This window comes from Phyllobates terribilis, unplaced genomic scaffold (assembly GCF_046119375.1).
Source record: "Phyllobates terribilis strain yellow unplaced genomic scaffold, ASM4611937v1 Scaffold_2__4_contigs__length_985480577, whole genome shotgun sequence".
Classification (NCBI taxonomy): Eukaryota; Metazoa; Chordata; class Amphibia; order Anura; family Dendrobatidae; genus Phyllobates; species Phyllobates terribilis.
The window spans coordinates 812422229-812442931 of record NW_027362762.1 but is presented as its reverse complement, the minus strand read 5'-3'; the positions used below and the strand labels follow the sequence as shown (position 1 = coordinate 812442931).

The 20703-nt window shown below is 42.4% G+C and overlaps 1 protein-coding gene across 1 annotated transcript in view; it reads right to left on the bottom strand.

Moving 5' to 3' along the window:
• SEPTIN4 (septin 4) overlaps nucleotides 1-20703 on the bottom strand; it is a 123045-nt gene that overhangs the window by 90254 nt on the left and 12088 nt on the right. The gene's annotated exons all lie outside the window — the stretch shown is intronic.

Below are 20703 nucleotides of genomic sequence, written 5' to 3'. Positions count from 1 at the left end.
GAATACTGGCCCCCATATAAGGCCCCATACGGAATACTGGCCCCCATATAAGGCTCCATACAGAATACTGGCCCCCATATAACGCTTCATACGGAATACTGGCCACCATATAAGGCCCCATACGGAATACTGGCCCCCATATAAGGCTCCATGCGGAATACTGGCCCTCATATAAGGCTCCATGCGGAATACTGACCCCCATATAAGGCTCCATACGGAATACTGGCCCCCATATAAGGCTCCATACAGAATACTGGCCCCCATATAAGGCTCCATACAGAATACTGGCCCCCATATAACGCTTCATACGGAATACTGGCCCCCATATAAGGCCCCATACGGAATACTGGCCCCCATATAAGGCCCCATAAGGAATACTGGCCCCCATATAAGGCTCCATACGGAATACTGGCCCCCATATAAGGCTCTATACGGAATACTGGCCCCCATATAAGGCTCCATAAGGAATACTGGCCCCCATATAAGGCTCCATACAGAATACTGGCCCCCATATAAGGCCCCATACGGAATACTGGCCCCCATATAACGCTCCATACAGGATACTGGTCCCCTTATAAAGCTCCATACAGGATACTGGCCCCCATATAACGCTCCATACAGGATACTGGTCCCCTTATAAAACTCCATACAGGATACTGGCCCCCATATAAAGCTCCATACAGGATACCGGTCCCCTTATAACGCTCCATACAGGATACTGGCCCCCATATAATGCTGCATGCAGGCTGTTACCCCCCACATAATGCCCCATACAGGCTGTCCCCCCCTTATAATGATCCATGCAGGCTGTTACCCCCCACATAATGCCCCATACAGGCCCCCCCCCTTTTAATGCTCCATGCAGGCTGTTACCCCCCACATAATGCCCCATACAGGCCCCCCCCCTTTTAATGCTCCATGCAGGCTGTTACCCCCCACATAATGACCCATACAGGCCCCCCCCCCTTTTAATGCTCCATGCAGGCTGTTACCCCCCACATAATGCCCCATACAGGCTGCCCCCCCTTATAATGCTCCATGCAGGCTGTTCCCCCCCACATAATGCACTATGCAGGCTGCCCCCCACCCTTTATAATGCCCCATGCAGGCTGTTCCCCACCTTATAATGCCCCATGCCTCCATACATTTAAAAAAAAAAAAATCAAATACTCACCTCCCTTCTCCTCACCTGCTACCTGCTGCCCGCTGCTCGGGTCCGAACTCCAGCGTTGTCGGCGTCTTCCCGCTCAGCGCTCCCTGTGACGGCTCAGGTGAGGGCGCGGTGTAAAGACGTCACCGCGCCCTCTGACCTGAGACGTCACAGGGAGCGCAGAGCAGGAAGACAGCGGATCTGCGGAGGCACGGGGAGAGGTAAGTATCCAGCTGCCGGGGCCCTGAGCAAGCGGGGGAGAAGGGCGGGCGCTGACACCGCTCTCCTCCGCCCATAGCCCAGCGGGGTGCGTGACCGCCAGAGGGCCCCTCTGCCTGCTCAGGGCCCCGGCATTTGCCGGGTGCTGACGCCGGCCCCGCTGAGCAGACTAATATATAGTTTTGTGAGAAAGATTCAGTTTAACCTATGTTATAATAATAATCCTCTGCTTTTTCTGGTATTTTTGGTCCAATGGGCAGTTTTATAAGTGAATGACATCTACAGTGACATGTAAAAGGTCAAAATTACTGTCATTGTGAACAGTTAAGCAAGTTGAAGATGAAATGATCTCTAAAAGGCCTAAAGTTAAAGATTACACATTTCCTTTGTATTTTAAGCAAAAAAAAGCAATTTTTTACATTTAAAAAATTACAAAAAAGGAAAATGGCTCGATGCAAAAGTTTGGACACCCTGCGTGGTTAGTACTTAGTAACAACCCCTCTTGCAATTATTTGTAGGAAGCCAAGAGTCTTTCAATTTTTGTTTGTTTGAGGGATTTTCATCCATTCTTCCTTGGAAAGTTCTTCCAGTTCTGTGAGATTCCTGGGTCGTTTTGCATGCACTGCTATTTAGAGGTCTAGCCACAGATTTTCAATGATGTTTAACCCCTTTACCCCCGAGGGTGGTTTGCACGTTAATGACCAGGCCAATTTTTACAATTCTGACCACTGTCACTTTATGAGGTAATTACTCTGGAACGCTTCAACGGATCCCCCTGATTCTGAGATTGTTTTTTCGTGACATACTGTACTTCATGATTGTGGTAAAAATTTCTTTGATATCACTTGCGTTTATTTGTGAAAAAATGGAAATTTGGTGAAAATTTTGAAAATTTTGCAATTTTCAAAATTTGAATTTTTATGCCCTTAAATCAGAGAGATATGTCACACAAAATAGTTAATAAATAACATTTCCCACATGTCTACTTTACATCAGCACAATTTTGGAACCAAAATTTTTTTTTGTTAGGGAGCTATAAGGGTTAAAAGTTGACCAGCGATTTCTCATTTTTCCAACAAAATTTACAAAACCATTTTTTTAGGGACCACATCACATTTGAAGTCACTTTGAGAGGTCTTTATGACAGAAAATATCCAAAAGTTACACCATTCTAAAAACTGCACCCCTCAAGGTGCTCAAAACCACATTCAAGAACTTTAATAACCCTTCAGGTGCTTCACAGGAATTTTTGGAATGTGGAAGAAAAAAATTAACATTTAACTTTTTTCACAAAAATGTTACTTTAGACCCAATTTTTTTTATTTTCGCAGGGGTAACAAGAAAAAATGGACCCCAAAATTTGTTGTGCAATTTCCCCTGGGCACGCAGTGGGGAAAAAACACTGTTTGGGCGCATGGCAGGGCTCGGAAGGGAAGGAGCGCCATTTGACTTTTTGATTGTAAAATTTGCTTGAATAATTAGCGGACGCCATGTTGCGTTTAGAGAGCCCCTGATGTGCCTAAACAGTGGAAACCCCCCACAAGTGACCCCATTTTGGAAACTAGACCCCCAAGGCACCTATCTAGATGCATAGTGAGAACTTGGAACCCCTAGGTGCTTCACAAATTGATTCGAAAAAATTAAAAAAAATTTTTTTCCACTTTTTCATTTTTACGAATCAATTTATGAAGCACATGAGGGTTCCAAGTGCTCACTATGCATCTAGATAGGTGCCTTGGGGTGTATAGTTTCCAAAATGGGGTCAATTGTGGGGGAGCTCTAATGTTTAGGCACACAGGGGTTCTCCAAACGCAACATGGTGTCCGCTAACAAATTGAATGGAAAATGGGCTCAAATTGTTAGCGGACACCATGTTGCGTTTGGAGCGCCCCTGTGTGCCTAAACATTGGGGCTCCCCCACAAGTGACCCATTTTGTAAACTAGACCACCCAAGGCACCTATCTAGATGCATAGTGAGCACTTGGAAGCCCCAGGTGCTTCACAAATTGATTCGTAAAAATGAAAAAGTGGAAAAAAAAACACTTTTTCATTTTTATGAATCAATTTGTGAAGCACCTGGGGGTTCCAAGTTCTCACTATGCATCTAGATAGGTGCCTTGGGTGGTCTAGTTTCCAAAATGGGGTCACTTGTGGGGGAGCTCCAATGTTTAGGCACACAAGGACTCTCCAAACGCAACATGGTGTCCGCTAACAAATTGAATGAAAAATCGGCTCAAATTGTTAGCGGACACCATGTTGCGTTTGGAGAGCCCCTGTGTGCCTAAACATTGGAGCTCACCCACAAGTGACCCCATTTTGTAAACTAGACCACCCAAGGCACCTATCTAGATGCATAGTGAGCACTTGGAACCCCCAGGTGCTTCACAAATTGATTCGTAAAAATGAAAAAGTGGAAAAAAAAACACTTTTTCATTTTTACAAATCAATTTGTGAAGCACCTGGGGGTTCCAAGTGCTCACTATGCATCTAGATAGGTGCCTTGGGTCACTTGTGGGGGAGCTCCAATGTTTAGGCACACAGGGGCTCTCCAAACGCAACATGGTGTCCGCTAACAATTTGAGCCGATTTTCCATTCAATTTGTTAGCGGACACCATGTCGCGTTTGGAGAGCCCCTGATGTGCCTAAACAGTGGAGCTCCCCCACAAGTGACCCCATTTTGGAAACTATACCCCTCAAGGATTTTATTAAGGGGTATAGTGAACATTTTGAACCCAAAGGTACGACACAGAATTTGATAACATTAGGTCATCATATTGAATAAGTTGTCATTACTCTTGAGCGCAAGTGCTCGCTACTTGAGTTTGCATCGGGTACTCAGGTATGCACCATGTATCACGGGTTCTCAAGTGAAATGCTCGAGTCCCCACCCGCATGTTTCACGGTTATTAGACACCCCAAAAAAAATGCGGGGATAGCTCGTGCATGGCAGGCAATCCCCGCAAGGTTTTTTTGGGCCGCGAAGCATATGGGGCGGAGACTTGAGCACCCGCGATACTCAGTGCACACCCGAGCACCCGATGCAAACTCAAGTAGCGAGCACTTGCGTTCAACACTAGTTGCCATATCGTCATCTTTTTTTTTTCTTTTACTTTAGAAAAAAAAACAACCCCAACCCTAACATTAGCACAACCCCAACCCCAGCCCTAGCGTTTATTTTTTACGCCATTCCTCGTGCGGTATAAGTGGTGAGATTACTTTATTCTTCGGGTCGGTGCGATTACAGCGATACCAGAATCATATCGGGTTTTTATGATTGACAGCTGTCACACACTAAAAGACACATATTTTGTAAAATCTAGTTTTTGCATTGCCATATTTTGGCCTACAGAGTCATGTGACGGCTTGTTTTTTGCGGGATGAGTTGACGTTTTTATTGGTGCCATTTTCAGGCATGTGACATTTTTTGATTGCTTTCTATTCCAGCTTTTGGGAGGCAGAATAAACAAAAACCAACAATTCAGGAATTGTGTTTTTTTACATTTTTTAATCTACTCCGCGTGTGGTAAAATTGATAAGGTAGCTTTATTCTTCGGGTCAGTACGTTTACAGCAGTACCACATTCATATAGTTTTTTATGTTTTGGCGCTTTTACACAATAAAAGCTATTTTTTTTTTAACAATACTTTTTATTGAAATTTTCACTTTATACAACTGTATTCCAAGTATTAGACTTTGGATACATTAAGGTACATCTCTCGCGAAGGTAACATCGTTGATCAATAGTATTATTTTTGAATATCATGTTCAGTGAGAAAATAAAAAACAAAACAAAACAGAAAACAGTTTAACAGAATAATCCCCAACTGCCCTCCCTCATCCCAGACATACAGGAATACCTATGTACAGCGACCTTGTTAGTTCTGTCTTTATTTATTTCAGTGTCTTATAACTCCTCTCACCTATGGGACACGTTCTATAGAAAAGCTATCTTATAGAAAAAAATTTTTTGCATCGCTTTTTTCTGAGCTATAACTTTTAGATTTTTCGGATGATGGAGCCGTATGGCGGCTTGTTTTTTGCGGGACGAAATGACTTTTTCAGCGGTACCATTTTTATTTATATTCGTCATTTTGATCACATGTTATTCCATTTTTTGTTTGGCGGTATGGTGATAAAGCATTGTTTTTTGCTTCGTTTTTTTTTTAACCGTGTTCACTGAAGGGGTTAACTAGTGGAACAGTTTTATAGGTCAGGTCGTTACGGATGCGGCGATACCAAATATGTGTACTTTTATTGTTTTTTTTTCATAATAATATTTATTGATGGGTGCATTATATTTTTATTTTTAGTGGATTATTTTTTTATTTTTATATTTTTACTTTTTTTTTTTTTTTTTCCACTTTCTGGGAGTTTTTTTTTACTTTTTTACTTTGTCCCACTATGGGACTTTCACTTTTTTTATTCTGATCGCCTGCATAGCATAGGGATTGAGCACCATCCCTGTGCCATGCAGGCAGTCAGCGCTGGACAGGGAGAAGATAGTTTGGAGATGCACTGCGCATGTCCAAAAAATCTTCCTACTGTCTGGTGACCCGGATGTTGTCATGACGACATCGGGTCGTCATGGCAACACCCGGGAAGCCGCGGCAGACAGCGCTGGTGTTATGATCTGCTACCAGAGCTAAGGAAAGAGAGGAGATCTGTCCCTACGATAGAACTCAGCTGAATCCCTACGATGTAACAGGGAACCTGATCCTGCGATCAGACCTGCTAAAGTCCTAAGCTAGTCTGTACGGAGACCTATAGATGTGGGGAAGGAATCCCTACAAGTACTAAGGACTGGGAGGAAAATGGGACACCTCCTAACAGAAATAGTAGCAGACAGACGAACAAACAAAATATATAGAACATAGAGGTCCGTAGACCAAGCAAACTAACAGAGTTAGATACAGAGCACAGGCTAGCTAGAAAGTAGTTATACAATGAAGTCCAGCAAAGCCAGAAGGGCGGAGCAGGATTAAATAGGCCAACAAGGTCATGTGACCAGCAAAGGAAAAAACCTAAGAACAAGGTTCTAACAGTACCCCCCCTTCTAAGAGGATCCTCCGGATCCCCTAGGACCAGGCTTATCAGGAAATCTCCTGTGAAACGCTCTGATAAGTCTGGACGCGGAAACATCATCTGACCTCACCCAAGAGTTATCCTCGGGTCCGAAACCTTTCCAGGCCACAAGATACTGCAAACTACCTCTATACCGTCTAGAGTTAAGGATGCGAGAAATTTCATATTCCCCGTCCTCCACCACCGGAGGAACAGAGGCAGAGGCGTCACCATCCGACACAACAGCTTTTTTTAACAGAGAGACATGAAATACCGGATTAATTCTCCAGGAGGTAGGAACCTCCAACCTAACAGCAGATTGGTTGACAACCTGAAGCACCTTAAAGGGCCCTACAAACTTGGGACCCAATTTCTTAGAAGGAATCCTCAACCGCAGATTCCTAGAGGACAACCAAACCATGTCACCAACAGCGAACAAAACCTCCTGTCGTTTCCTATCAAAGTAGTCTTTAGATTTTCTGTTGGCTTCCTGAAGATTACCACACACATCCGTCCAAACTCTCTCCAAATCACCGGAAAAATTCTCCTCCTCAGGCACGGCAGATCCCAACTTGGAGAACGACCCAAACGACGGATGTCTCCCAGAACAACAAAAAAAAGGCGAACAACCAGCAGAAGAAGATGTATGATTGTTCAGAGCAAATTCAGCAAGTGGCAGAAACTCAGACCACCCCTCTTGATTGTCTGCCACAAAACAACGCAAGAACTGCTCAACATCCTGGTTTTTCCTTTCTGTCTGGCCATTAGATTCAGGATGATATCCGGACGAGAACGACAAATGAACTCCGAACCTGTCACAAAAGGCACGCCAAAAACGAGCCACGAACTGAGGACCCCTATCAGAAACAATGTCAGTAGGAACGCCATGAAGTCTGACAATTTCCTTGACAAAGGCCTTAGCGAGAGTTTTAGCGCAGGGCAGTTTGACGAAGGGAACCAAGTGACACATCTTGCTAAAACGGTCCACGACCACCCAGATGACAGTAAAACCCTCAGAGGGGGGAAGGTCAGTTATAAAGTCCATAGCCAAATGTGTCCAAGGAGCACTGGGAACCTCCAAAGGACAAAGCAACCCCGCAGCAGGAGTATGTGAGGACTTAGATCTAGCACATATAGTACATTGACGCACCCACTTAATGACCTCCTTCTGCCATCCAGGCCACCAAAAACTGCGACCCACCAGTCTCTTGGTCTCAGAGATTCCGGGATGTCCTGCCAACCGAGACTCGTGACACTCAACAAACAAATCTCTCCTAAAGGTCCCAGGCACAAACAACCTCCCATGAGGAGTGTTAGATGGGGCATTCTCTTGTGCTTTAAGAATCTCATCTTCCAAAACGGAGTCCAAAGCAGCTATCACAACACCTTCTTGTAAAATGTTCTCCTCTTTCTCAGCACCGACTATGGGAGAAAAACTGCGAGACAAGGCATCCGCCTTAACATTCTTAGTACCAGGGATGTAAGTAACGGAGAAATTAAACCGCGAGAAAAACAGTGCCCACCTAGCCTGACGGGCATTCAGGCGCTTGGCAGCATCAAGATATATCAGATTTTTATGATCCGTAAGAACCTGAACGGGAAATTCCGCACCTTCCAAGAAGTGGCGCCAGTGTTCAAATGCGAGTTTAATAGCCAATAATTCCCGATTACCAATATCGTAATTCAGTTCAGTCTCCGAAAATTTTTTTGAAAAAAAGGCACAGGGATGTAATCCATCCCCGTTATCCTGAGACAATACTGCGCCAACCCCCACAGAGGAAGCATCAACCTCAACCAAAAACGGCTTAGTCACATCAGGCTGCATAAGGATGGGAGCAGAGGTGAACCTCTCCTTGAGATACACAAAAGCTTCAATGGCCTCAGAAGACCACTGAACCGCATCAGCACCTTTCCTGGTGAGATCGGTCAGAGGTTTGACAATACTAGAAAAATTTTTTATGAATTTTCTGTAATAATTGGCGAAACCTAAAAACCTCTGTATCGATTTCAAACCAATAGGCCTAGGCCATTCCTGTACAGCTTGAACTTTAACCGGGTCCATCTCAAAACCTTCGCTGGAGATAATGTAACCCAAAAAACTAATTCTCTGTACAGCGAACTCACATTTCTCCAGCTTAGCAAAAAGCGAATTGTCCATTAATAACTGTAATACCTCACGTACGCTCCACCAATGAGACTCCAGATCCGGCGAATAAATCAAAATGTCATCCAAATACACAACCACATTTTTGCCGATCAAAGGTCTAAGGATGTCATTAATAAGATTCTGAAAAAATGCAGGAGCTTAGTAAGACCAAAAGGCATAACCAGACTCTCAAAATGACCCACAGGAGTGTTAAAAGCAGTCTTCCATTCGTCACCCTCCTTCATGCGCAACAGATTGTATGCCCCCTTAAGGTCAATTTTAGAGAACCACTTGGCCCCCATTAACTGGTTAAACAGATCAGGAATCAATGGCAGTGGGTAAGGATTGCGTACAGTAATTTTGTTAATCTCACGAAAATCCAGTCAAGGACGTAAACCGCCGTCCTTTTTTTTTACAAAAAAAAATCCAACCGCCACAGGAGACTTAGAGGGCCTAATGTGACCGGCGGCCAAACTTGTCTGTATGTATTCCTCCAAAGCCTTCCTCTCAGGAATAGTAAGGTTAAATAAACGACTTTTAGGAAGAGTCGCTCCAGGGACAAATTCAATAGAACAATCATAGTCTCTATGGGGAGGCAAAACCTGCGATTCCTTCTCAGAAAAAACTCTCCAAAAATCCTGAATAGGAACAGGCAATTCTCCCCTATCCAAAGCTGCAATACGCCCGTTACAACACTTGTCATAACATTTATGGCTCCAGGATTTAATTTCACTGGTAGACCAATCCAGTACAGGATTGTGAAATTTTAACCAGGGCAATCCCAATATTACTGGAGAAGGCAAGTTATTCAAAACTACCAAATCCAATTTCTCATGGTGAACACCATTAATAGTGAGAGGAAATTCACAGACCTTGAGAGTAATATTCTTCAAAGGGGAACTATCCACAGAAACCACAGCAATGGGGGATGATAAAGGTTCGGGTTTTAAATTGAGTCTTTCCAAGAATCCCCCATCAATTACATTCAGAGTAGACCCACAATCAACAAACACCCGAAATTCCATTAATTTTTCCTGAGCAATCGTGGAAGCAGCTAAAAATACACCCTTGGAATTTAAACAGGCAATACGGGCATGACTGACCATTTTTTTTTCTTTCTTCATACGAAGCTCACAGCCTTTAATCAAATGACCAGATTTTCCGCAATAGAAACACAAGCCTTCAGAAAATCTACGGTCTTTTTCTTGAGAGCGAGGTGCCACCGATCCAATCTCCATCGGTTCACCACTGTTAGTACACACATTCTCATAACCAGAAACTGACATAGCAGAGGATTTGCTCTCATTAACCCTTGCACGCAGTCTCCTATCCACCCGTATAGCTAATTGCATAGCCTGTTGCAAATCTTCAGGTGTAGGATAAGCAATTAGCAGGTCTTTAACCCTTTCATTGAGCCCAGCAAGAAATAGACTTTTCAGAGCAGAATCGTTCCACCCTGTTTGAGTAGACCAACGATGGAAATGAGTACAATATTTTTCCACATTACCTGATCCCTGTTTCAAACGTCTCAACTCAGTCTCAGCTGATGCGACACGGTCAGGATCATCATATAATAGTCCCAAAGCAGAAAAAAAAACTATCCACTGATCTGAAGCATGTATCACTAGGTTGCAAAGAAAAGGCCCACTCCTGAGGCTCTTTGCGCAAAAGTGACATTATGAACCCTATGCGCTGGGATTCATCCCCAGAGGACTTGGGTCTCAAACGAAAATACAATAAGCAAGCATTTTTAAATGAAAAAAATTCTCGGTGTTCACCAAAAAATAAATCCGGCAAACATACCTTAGGCTCCAAGAAATGTGCTCCAGGACAGTTACTCACGTGCTGACGGAGCTCGGCCACCTCCAGAGAGAGTCCCTGCAGGCGATGAGCCAAATCCTGAACCGACACCATGATGGAACAGAAAAATCTTTCCTAAGAGAATTTGCAGGCTGGACTTACTGTTATGATCTGCTACCAGAGCTAAGGAAAGAGAGGAGATCTGTCTCTACGATAGAACTCAGCTGAATCCCTACGATGTAACAGGGAACCTGATCCTGCGATCAGACCTGCTAAAGTCCTAAGCTAGTCTGTACGGAGACCTATAGATGTGGGGAAGGAATCCCTACAAGTACTAAGGACTGGGAGGAAAATGGGACACCTCCTAACAGAAATAGTAGCAGACAGACGAACAAACAAAATATATAGAACATAGAGGTCCGTAGACCAAGCAAACTAACAGAGTTAGATACAGAGCACAGGCTAGCTAGAAAGTAGTTATACAATGAAGTCCAGCAAAGCCAGAAGGGCGGAGCAGGATTAAATAGGCCAACAAGGTCATGTGACCAGCAAAGGAAAAAACCTAAGAGCAAGGTTCTAACAGCTGGAGGCCGGAAGAGGTGAGTATTGCGATCACCTCCCCTGGCCTCCGCAATGCTGCGATCGACTTCAATCGCAGCATTGCGGGGGTTAATGTGCCGGGAGCGGTGCGGGACCAATCCCTGCACATAGTACCGGGTGTCAGCTGTGACAATCAGCTGACAACCGGTGGCGATCGCGCCCGCACAGCCTGTGTGTGCGCGCGATCGCGATGACGTACTAATACAGGTCAGGCTCTTAAAGCCCAGGGAACTGACGCGTATTAGTACGTCATGGGCTTTAAAGGGGTTAAATCAAGGGACTGTGAGGCCATTGTAAAACCTTTAGATTGTGCCTTTTGAGGTAGTCTATTGTGGATTTTAACATGTTTAGGATTATTATTAGTGATGAGTGAGTATGTCTCATTAACCCTTTCGGCGAGCATGCTGGGGTGACCGCTGAGTATTTTGGCATGCTCGGCATTTATTTTACTGTCGCCGAGGTAGCATGTGTCACGGCTGTTAGAGACATACTCTCTCATCACTAATTATTATTCATTTGTAGAAACCATCCTCTTTACAATGTCAGCTTTTTAACAGATGGTGTTATGTTTGCATCAAGAATTTGCTGAAATGTCATTGAATCCATTCTTCCCTCTACCCGTGAAATGTTCCCCGTGCCATTGACTGCAACACAACCACAAAACAAAATTGATCCACCCCCATGCTTAATGGTTGGCGAGATGTTCTTTTCCTGAAATTCTGTGCCATTTTTTCTCCACACATACCTTTGATCATTAATCAAATTAATCAGTAATCTTAATTACATTTTGAACTGAGGAAAGGGCAACTTGAAAACACTTTGTTATCTTCGTATGGCCTTCTCCTGCTTTGTGGGCCTCCACAATTTTCATTTTCATAGTGCTAGGCAGCTGCTTAGAAGAACCCATGGCTGCTGTTTTTTGGCACAAGGTTAGAGGAGGCTGGGTTTTTATGAAGCTGGGAAGTTTGCATCACCTGGCCTTTCCTAACGATGATACTGAACAAGCCATAACACTAACAGGCTAATTAAGGTCTGAAACCTTGGTCAAAGTTATCTGAGCACACAAATCTCCAAGGGTGCCCAAACTTTTGCATCTGCCCATTTTCCTTTTTGCAATTTTTAAAATGTGAAATGTAAAATGCAAAGGAAATGCACCATTTTTTACTTTAGCCCTTCTAGAGATCATTTCATCTTCAACTTGCTTAACTGTTCACAATAACAGCAATTTTGACCAGGGGTGCCCAAACTTTTACATGTCACTGTACTTCTGTGTGCACACAAGAAAGCTGTCAATCACTGATAAGACACCCACTGGACCCAAAATCCCAGAAAGAGCAGAGGTTTGAATAATTAAAACACAGGTTATACTGAATGTTTTCTCACAAACTATATATCAGTCTACTCAGCTCCCCCTTCTTTATAATTTGATGCATGCAGATTGGACGGCATTTTCATGGGTACAGGTTCCCTTTAACATAAGAGTTTATAGCAGTCTCGATATCCAATGTGATTTTTTCCAAAACTTTCACTTCTATTGGGAAAGTAGTTGTGAATGGAGAATGTTGTGCAAATGTGCATCCTCCTCCCCATTTAATCTCTATCCAGAGCCAACTTCCATATGTCCAGGGAGCCATGTTCTAGAAATGGGTTCATTTTTTATTTTACACAGACATGTTACATGGTATTGTTTACTTGTTAAAATTTGTTTAGAGGGCAGAATTCATAATTTACCCAACTTCAGTTTTAAGTGGTTGTCTCACCATCACATCTTCTAAGTGATATTAAACCAGCAATACGATTTTTCATTAACTATGGGTATAGATTTTACATATCCATCTAGAAGACAATATTGCCTACAGAAGTGACAGCTAGCCTTATATTTCACAGGCAGTGACAGCTACAGACAAAATATAGTATCAGATGCCGGCTATTTAAATGAATATATAACAATGTAAATCAAAGCTGAACCAATTCCTGTAAAGTTCTAATTTCTATTAAGAAGACCCAAAATGTCTACTTACATCTGGCCCCATGCACTGAACAAAGCTCCCAATGTATAAACAACCACAGGGATCCATTCACCTAACACAAAAAACCGACACGTATTTTTTTACTACTGGAGTATATAGGCACCATAATCCACTGTATGTTCAAGGCCAGGGGGTCAGCAGTGATGCCAGGCAGAGAGACTAATCAGACAGTCCATGGGTCATCCAAGGGCTAAACAGTACAATAAATGAGAAATAATAAGAGGTACGACAGAGAGGTCAAACTGAATACACCAAGGTAATATAGCAAAATAATAACTGGCACAGGCAGAGTGTCAGATTGGAATTTTAATAGGGCAACTTGAACCTACATTGAGGGCTGAATGAACCCATTCGGCTATTGGTCCACCAGGCGGCAGGAACATAACTGACAGGTGTGTAATTTTAACATAATTGTCTGGGTGGTGTCCAGCAGAAGAGGAGAGAACCCCCACTCACAGGAGCTGCTTACTGAATTTGCTTGGCAGCATGCACACCACCCAGCAATAAAGGACTCAACTACCCATCCGATCTCAGCACCTACCACAGGAAAGGCGCAGTAGCGGTGGTGATAGGTGGAGCACAGCAAGCGGGGACAAATGAGTATGTTACACTCAAGTACCTGAGGCTGGCTTCCTACTTTCAGGCCTATGTAATGGAAACCTATGTTGAGTTACTGATATCACAGGCTTCCAACAATTTGATGGAGGAGAGGAGTATGCTGGGATTATATGATCTGTGTGCCCCCCAACAATTATTTATTACTTTTAATTGTGATCTAATGGACATCAGGCATTACATCACTTCATATGTGATCTGAATACAGAGGATTGCTGGGATTACACAAATCATGTTATTGCAGCTTCTTTCAGGGAAAAAAAAAAAAAAAACTAAGGAAAAAATAAAAGTAAATATTAAATACACAAAAATGAATAATAATAAGACCAAAATAATTTTAAAAAGACTTTAAACTAAAATAAATAAAAAAAAACTCTTTACCTAAACCATCAATATAGATACAGGGAACACAAGTAGGTGGGAAGGTGCACTTAAATGTTTGGCCCCGCCATGATGCCCCGAGCGCCTGTTCTTGGTTTGAACTGACATTCTGTGCTGACAGACTTTCTTTAACTTCAGTACCCTGCAAAAAATCAGTACCTTAAAAGTAGTCTGTCAGCACAGAATGACTGTTAAACCAAGTACAGGCGCTCGGTGCTTCATGGCAGTGCCAATCATTTACATACACCTTCCTGCTTGCTTGTTTACATCTATCTCCTCCCTTCTCTAGTTCTATGAAGCCAGAGCTGTCAATCAAAGAAGAGGAGGTGGAGATAGCGGGAACACAAGCAGGTGGGAAGATGTATATAAATGATTTGTCCCGCCATGAATCACCTGGCGGCAGGACTTAGTTTGAACAGTCATTCTGTGCTGACAGAGCCCTTTTAATTAAGCTATTTAAATGCCATCAGAACCCTACTCTGTCCTAATGAGGAAAACAACTCCAATACAATGATGTCTACAGACAGGTTCCTCTGGTTTCGCTGAGATCATAATTTAGGGCTCTAAATGAGGTCTCACTGTCAGTCATGTGCTGTACATTTTTAATAATCCTGGTTAAAACAAACTTTTTACTGATCTCAGTAAATCCTTATGGTAAAGAGCTTGTTTCTATGTCCGATTCAAGTCCGATTGAATACAGTGGGTTAAAAAAGTATTTAGTCAGCCACCAATTGTGCAAGTTCTCCCACTTAAAAAGATGAGAGAGGCCTGTAATTGACATCATAGGTAGACCTCAACTATGAGAGACAAAATGAGAAAACAAATCCTGAAAATCACATTGTCTGATTTGGAAAGAATTTTTTTTCAAATTTTGGTGGAAAATAAGTATTTGGTCAATTACAAAAGTTCATCTCAATACTTTGTTATATATCCTTTGTTGGCAATGACAGAGGTCAAACGTTTTATGTAAGTCTTCACAAGGTTGGCACACACTGTTGCTGGTATGTTGGCCCATTCCTCCATGCAGATCTCCTCTAGAGCAGTGATGTTTTGGGGCTGTCGCTGGGCAACACGGACTTTCAACTCCCTCCAAAGGTTTTCTATAGCGTTTAGATCTGGAGACTGGCTAGGCCACTCCAGGACCTTGAAATGCTTCTTACGAAGCCATTTCTTCGTTGCCCTGGCGGTGTGCTTGGGATCATTGTCATGATGAAATACTCAGCCACGTTTCATCTTCAATGCTCTTGCTGATGGAAGTAGGTTTGCACCCAAAATCTCATGATACATGGCCCCATTCATTCTTTCATGTACAAGGATCAGTTGTCATGGTCCTTTGGCAGAGAAACAGCCCCAAAGCATGATGTTGCCACCCCCAGGCTTCACAGTAGGTATGGTGTTCTTTGGATGCAACTCAGCATTCTTTCTCCTCCAAACACGAGTTGTGTTTCTACCAAACAGTTCTACTTTGGTTTCATCTGACCATATGACATTCTCCCAATACTCTTCTGGATCATCCGGGTCTCTGTGCAGCTCCACAGCTTGCAGGAAGTAAAAAAGTACAGTAATAATATGCCAGTGCCTGATTCAGCCATACAACACTCGGTGTCCCTTGCACATTATAAAGACATATTAACAGTGTCATTACTAAATGACGGTATTTTCCCTGTCAACATACTGTAAATGCATGTGTTTTTCATACACAGTGAGAATAGTGATAAATTACAAGTCGCCACTGCTAGCAGCGCATCTAAGGGAAATCCTATAATCTGCTTTGTGTACACAGTCGCCATAGCTGACAGTTCCAATAACCCTTCAGTGCTGGTCATGTGTTAAGACCACCTGGGAATCTAGCACTGTTCATTAGCTATACTTATTGTAATAGGACACTGCTCTCCATAGACACACAGTACCAGGTTTTCTTTGTACCTGTCATATACTTATTGGAGTGAATTTATTAATTTTATAGTGCCCCTTCTGTAGCATAAAATTTTGCCATTATTGAAAAGTGGGAGAGGTGAAAACTTGAAGGTGTTGGATGGGGCTGTATCATCATCATCATCAGGTTTCTGTCTTAATTAATAAAGACAGGACTAGGCACAATTATTAACATACAGTACAGACCAAAAGTTTGGACACACCTTCTCATTTAAAGATTTTTCTGTATTTTCATGAGTATGAAAATTGTACATTCACACTAAAGGCATCAAAACTATGAATTAACACATGTGGAATTATATACTTAACAAAAAAGTGTGAAACAACTGAAAATATGTCTTATATTCTAGGTTCTTCAAAGTAGCCACCTTTTGCTTTGATGACTGCTTTGACCGGTGTTCGCCTCCTCATGATTCAGGAGCGTCTGACGAGTGGTGTTCGACTCTTTGTGCCTTGCCACAAATCTTACAGAGCATTTATAAAGGTAGGTGATGCAAAGGTAATTAGGATTACGTCATCGGAGCTGAGTTGGTGCTTTTTGATTGGTTACCCTAAGATGATAGAATACTGAAGGCTCAATAGACTAAGTAGACTAAGTAGATGATGTAATAGACTGGCTACTAACAATGCAATAATGATGATGAAATACTAAAGAAGTATTTTTTCTATAAGCCTAAACCTTGATATTTGTAAAGCCAAGAGTATGGTCCAAAAGGCGTTCTGGCAGTGTAACACTGTCAGGTAAAATAAAAGTTGATAACATTTAAAAGTATTATAAGTTAAATCTCATAGTAAAAAAGTAAAAAGTAAATAAAAATTGAAAAAATATTTAAAAAATAATTGAAAAAAATATTATACCCCAAAAAACGTATATTTATGTAAAAACAAAACCCAAAAATATTGCTATTGCTGCGTCCGGAATGACCTGATCTATAAAACTGTCACTAAGTAACCCCTTCAGTGAATATCATAAAAACAAAACCATGTCAAAAAAACTATGGTTCTTCATCATACCGCCAAAAAAGTGGAATAAAATGCAATAAAAAAAAAATGTAAATAAAAATGGTATCACTGAAATGTAATATTGTCCCGCGAAAAACAAGATGTCATATAGCTCCATCAGTGGAGAAATAAAAAAAGTTATAGCTCTCAGAATATAGCGATACGGAAACATTTTTTTTTTCTATAAAATAGTTTTTATTGTGTAAAATCGGTGAAACATAATAAAATATATATATAAATGTTGTATCACTGTAATAGTATTGATCCAAAGAATAAAGCTGTGTTATCACTTTTACCGTATGGTGAACAGCATAAAAAAAACACAATTCCTGAATAGTTGTTTTTTGTTTATTCTGCTTCCCAAAAATCGGAATAGAAAGCAATCAAAAAATGTTATATGCTCGAAAATGGTACCAATAAAAACGTCAACCAGTCCCGCAAAAACAAGCAGTCACATGACTGTCGGCAGAAATAGAGGACTGTGACAGCTGTCAATCATAAAAACCTGATATAAATCTGGTATCTCTGTAAACGCACCGACCCGAAGAATAAAGTCTTCTAATTACTTATACTGCACGAGGAACGGCGTAAAAAATAAATAAGAACAACTCTTCACCTGCTGTTGATTTCTTCATTCTACCTCCCAAAGATCGCTGTGTGCTTACACCAGTGGTTCTGTGTAAATCTCTGAAATAGGTGATTCAGAAAGAATCCCCTGCGGAAGATTCCCTATAATGAGGCAGATGGAGGCACTGTGACCTGTGTTTCATCACTGTCAATCATTTGAAGCATACAAAAAGCACGGTCGGCCAGTTTTGTGCACCTCTGAAAAGGAGGACACCTCTGAACAGAGGCCAGACGGAGTCCAGAGTAACTCTGCAGCTTCCTTATAGTGAATAGATCCCTCAGGGGATTCATCTGAATCATGTCATTCGAAGTGTGCCTAAACCACATTTAGCGTCCACATGTTTGGCATTTTTGTAGCGATGAGAGCCAGCTTACTTTATGGGGGCATGTCTCCAGAAGCACAAGCTGGGCATAATGTATAGGCACTACAATTTATTGGGCACAACAATGTACTGGGCACTACACTGGAAGATTTACAATTTTCACTTGCCAACATCCACTGCTGCTTGTTTCTGGAAAACACCCATGGAGTCAAAATTGTAACGCCACCTGTTGATATATTTCCAAAGGAGTATAATTTCCAAAATGGGGTCACTTGAGGGGGATTCTTCTCTTCTGTCAAATAGTACTCCTTCCCTCCTGAGTCTCGCAGTGTGGCTAGGTAGTACTGTACAGCCATATATGGGTTATTGACACAATCAGCAGAAATTGTGTGACAAATTTTGTTGCCATTTTTACCCATTTTCCTATGTGAGAATGTAAAATGGTAAAAATGTAATTATTTTTTCTTTACTGCTCAATGGTATAAAATTCTGTGACACATCTGTGGTGTCAATATGATCACTACACCCTTAGATGAATTCATTGATAGGTGTAGTTTTCAAAATGGGGTCATGTGTCACCCTAGGCCTGGATGCCACAAATGTGATTAATCTGCGTCTGAGAGCAGGAGGGAGGTTCCCTGGTTAGGGACAATTAGCATGCAGCACCTCCTGTCCCAGGACAGTAAGGGGAGCTGGCTGCCCTATAAAAGCTGGAACTGGGGCAGGGTTAGGGAGACCAGAACCCACTTCTGAAGTGACCAGAAGGGTTCTCAGAGAAGAGGGACAGGTCAGCAGCAGCTGAGGAGTCCGTGAGGCAGAGGAGAAACTGCAAGCCAGGGACAGAGGCGACGAGAGCCGGTCCTGGCTGAGAGAATCACACAACCGGACATTGGGGTCCGAGGCTGTCAGGGTTATAAGTCCAGCAGCAGAGAACCAACCCGCGAGGGATTTCAGGTCCCTTGGCCTAAGAAGCCTGGAGGCTCCGCCACACAGAGGGACCAGTACAGCGAGGAGAAAGCAAAAGGTACCTGTTATGAACTGCTACAAACACGATCAGTAAAAACCTGAATGGGAAATTTAGCACCTTCCAAGAGATGACACCAATGTTCAAATGCGAGTTTAATCGCCAGCAATTCCCGATTACCGACATCGTAATTAAGTTCGGTCTCAGAAATTTTTTTTAAAAAAAAAAGCACAGGGATGTACTCCATCCTTGTTTTCCTGAGACAAAACAGCACCGACCCCCACTGAAGAAGCATCAACCTCGACCAAAAAAGGCTTGGTCTCATCAGGCTGCATAAGGATGGGGGCAGAACTGAACCTCTCCTTGAGATACACAAAAGCTTCAATGGCCTCAGTAGTCCACTGAACCGTATTCACACCTTTCCTGGTGAGATCAGTCAGCGGCTTAACAATTATAGAAAAATTCTTAATGAATTTTCTGTAATAATTGGCGAAACCCAAAAATCTCTGTATTGGTTTCAAACCAATAGGCCTAGGCCATTCCTGCACCGCCTGAACCTTCACCGGGTCCATCTCAAAGCCCTCGCTAGAGATAATGTAGCCCAAAAAACTAATTCTCTGCACAGCGAACTCACATTTCTCCAGCTTAGCAAAAAGTGAATTGTCGCTTAACAACTGCAATACCTCACGTAGGCTCTGCCAATGAGACTCCAGATCCGGCGCAAAAATCAAAATGTCATCCAAATACACCACCACATTCTTACCGATCAACGGTCTTAGGATGTCATTAATAAGGTTCTGAAAAAACGCTGGTGCGTTGGTAAGACCAAAGGGCATAACTAGATTCTCAAAATGACCCACTGGAGTGTTAGAAGCAGTTTTCCACTCATCACCTTCCTTCATACGTAACAAATTGTATGCCCCCCGGAGATCAATCTTAGAAAACCACTTGGCCCCCACTAACTGGTTGAACAAGTCAGAAATTAATGGCAGTGGGTAGGAATTGCGTACTGTAATTTTATTAATTTCGCGAAAGTCCAGACATGGACGTAAACCGCAGTCCTTTTTTTTTTACAAAAAAAAATCCAACAGCCACAGGTGACTTAGAAGGTCTAATGTGACCGGCGGCCAAGCTAGTCTGTATGTATTCCTCCAAGGCCTTTCTCTCAGGGATAGTAAGATTAAATAAGCGACTCTTGGGAAGAGTTGCTCCAGGGACAAACTCAATAGTACAATCATAGTCCCTATGAGGAGGCAAAACTTGCGACTCCTCCTCAGAAAAAAACTTCCAAAAATCCTGAATAGGTACAGGTAATTCCCCTCTTTCCACAGCAGCAATGCGACCGTTACAACATCTATCATAACACTCAGGACTCCAAGACTTAATTTCATTGGTAGACCAGTCCAGTACAGGATTGTGCAATTTTAACCAAGGTAACCCCAAAACCACTGGAGCAGGCAAATTATTTAATACCGCCAAATCCAAATTCTCTTGGTGAATACCATTAATGGTGAGGGGAAATTCAAAAACCTTGTGAGTAATACCTTTCAAGGGAGAGCCATCAACAGCAACAAGAGAAATAGGAGATGACAAAAGTTTGGATTCTAATTTAAATTTTTCCAAAAAACCCTCATCAATCACATCGAGTGTAGAACCACAATCCACAAATACCCAAAATTCAATCAACTCCTCCTGGAATGAGGTGCTCCCAGAAAGAAATACTCCCTTTGAATTTAAACACCCTATGCGGGCGTAACTGACCTCTTTTTTTTTTTCTTTGTTCAAACGAAGCACACAGTTCTTAATAAAGTGGTCAGATTTACCGCAATAAAAACACAATCCTTTAGCA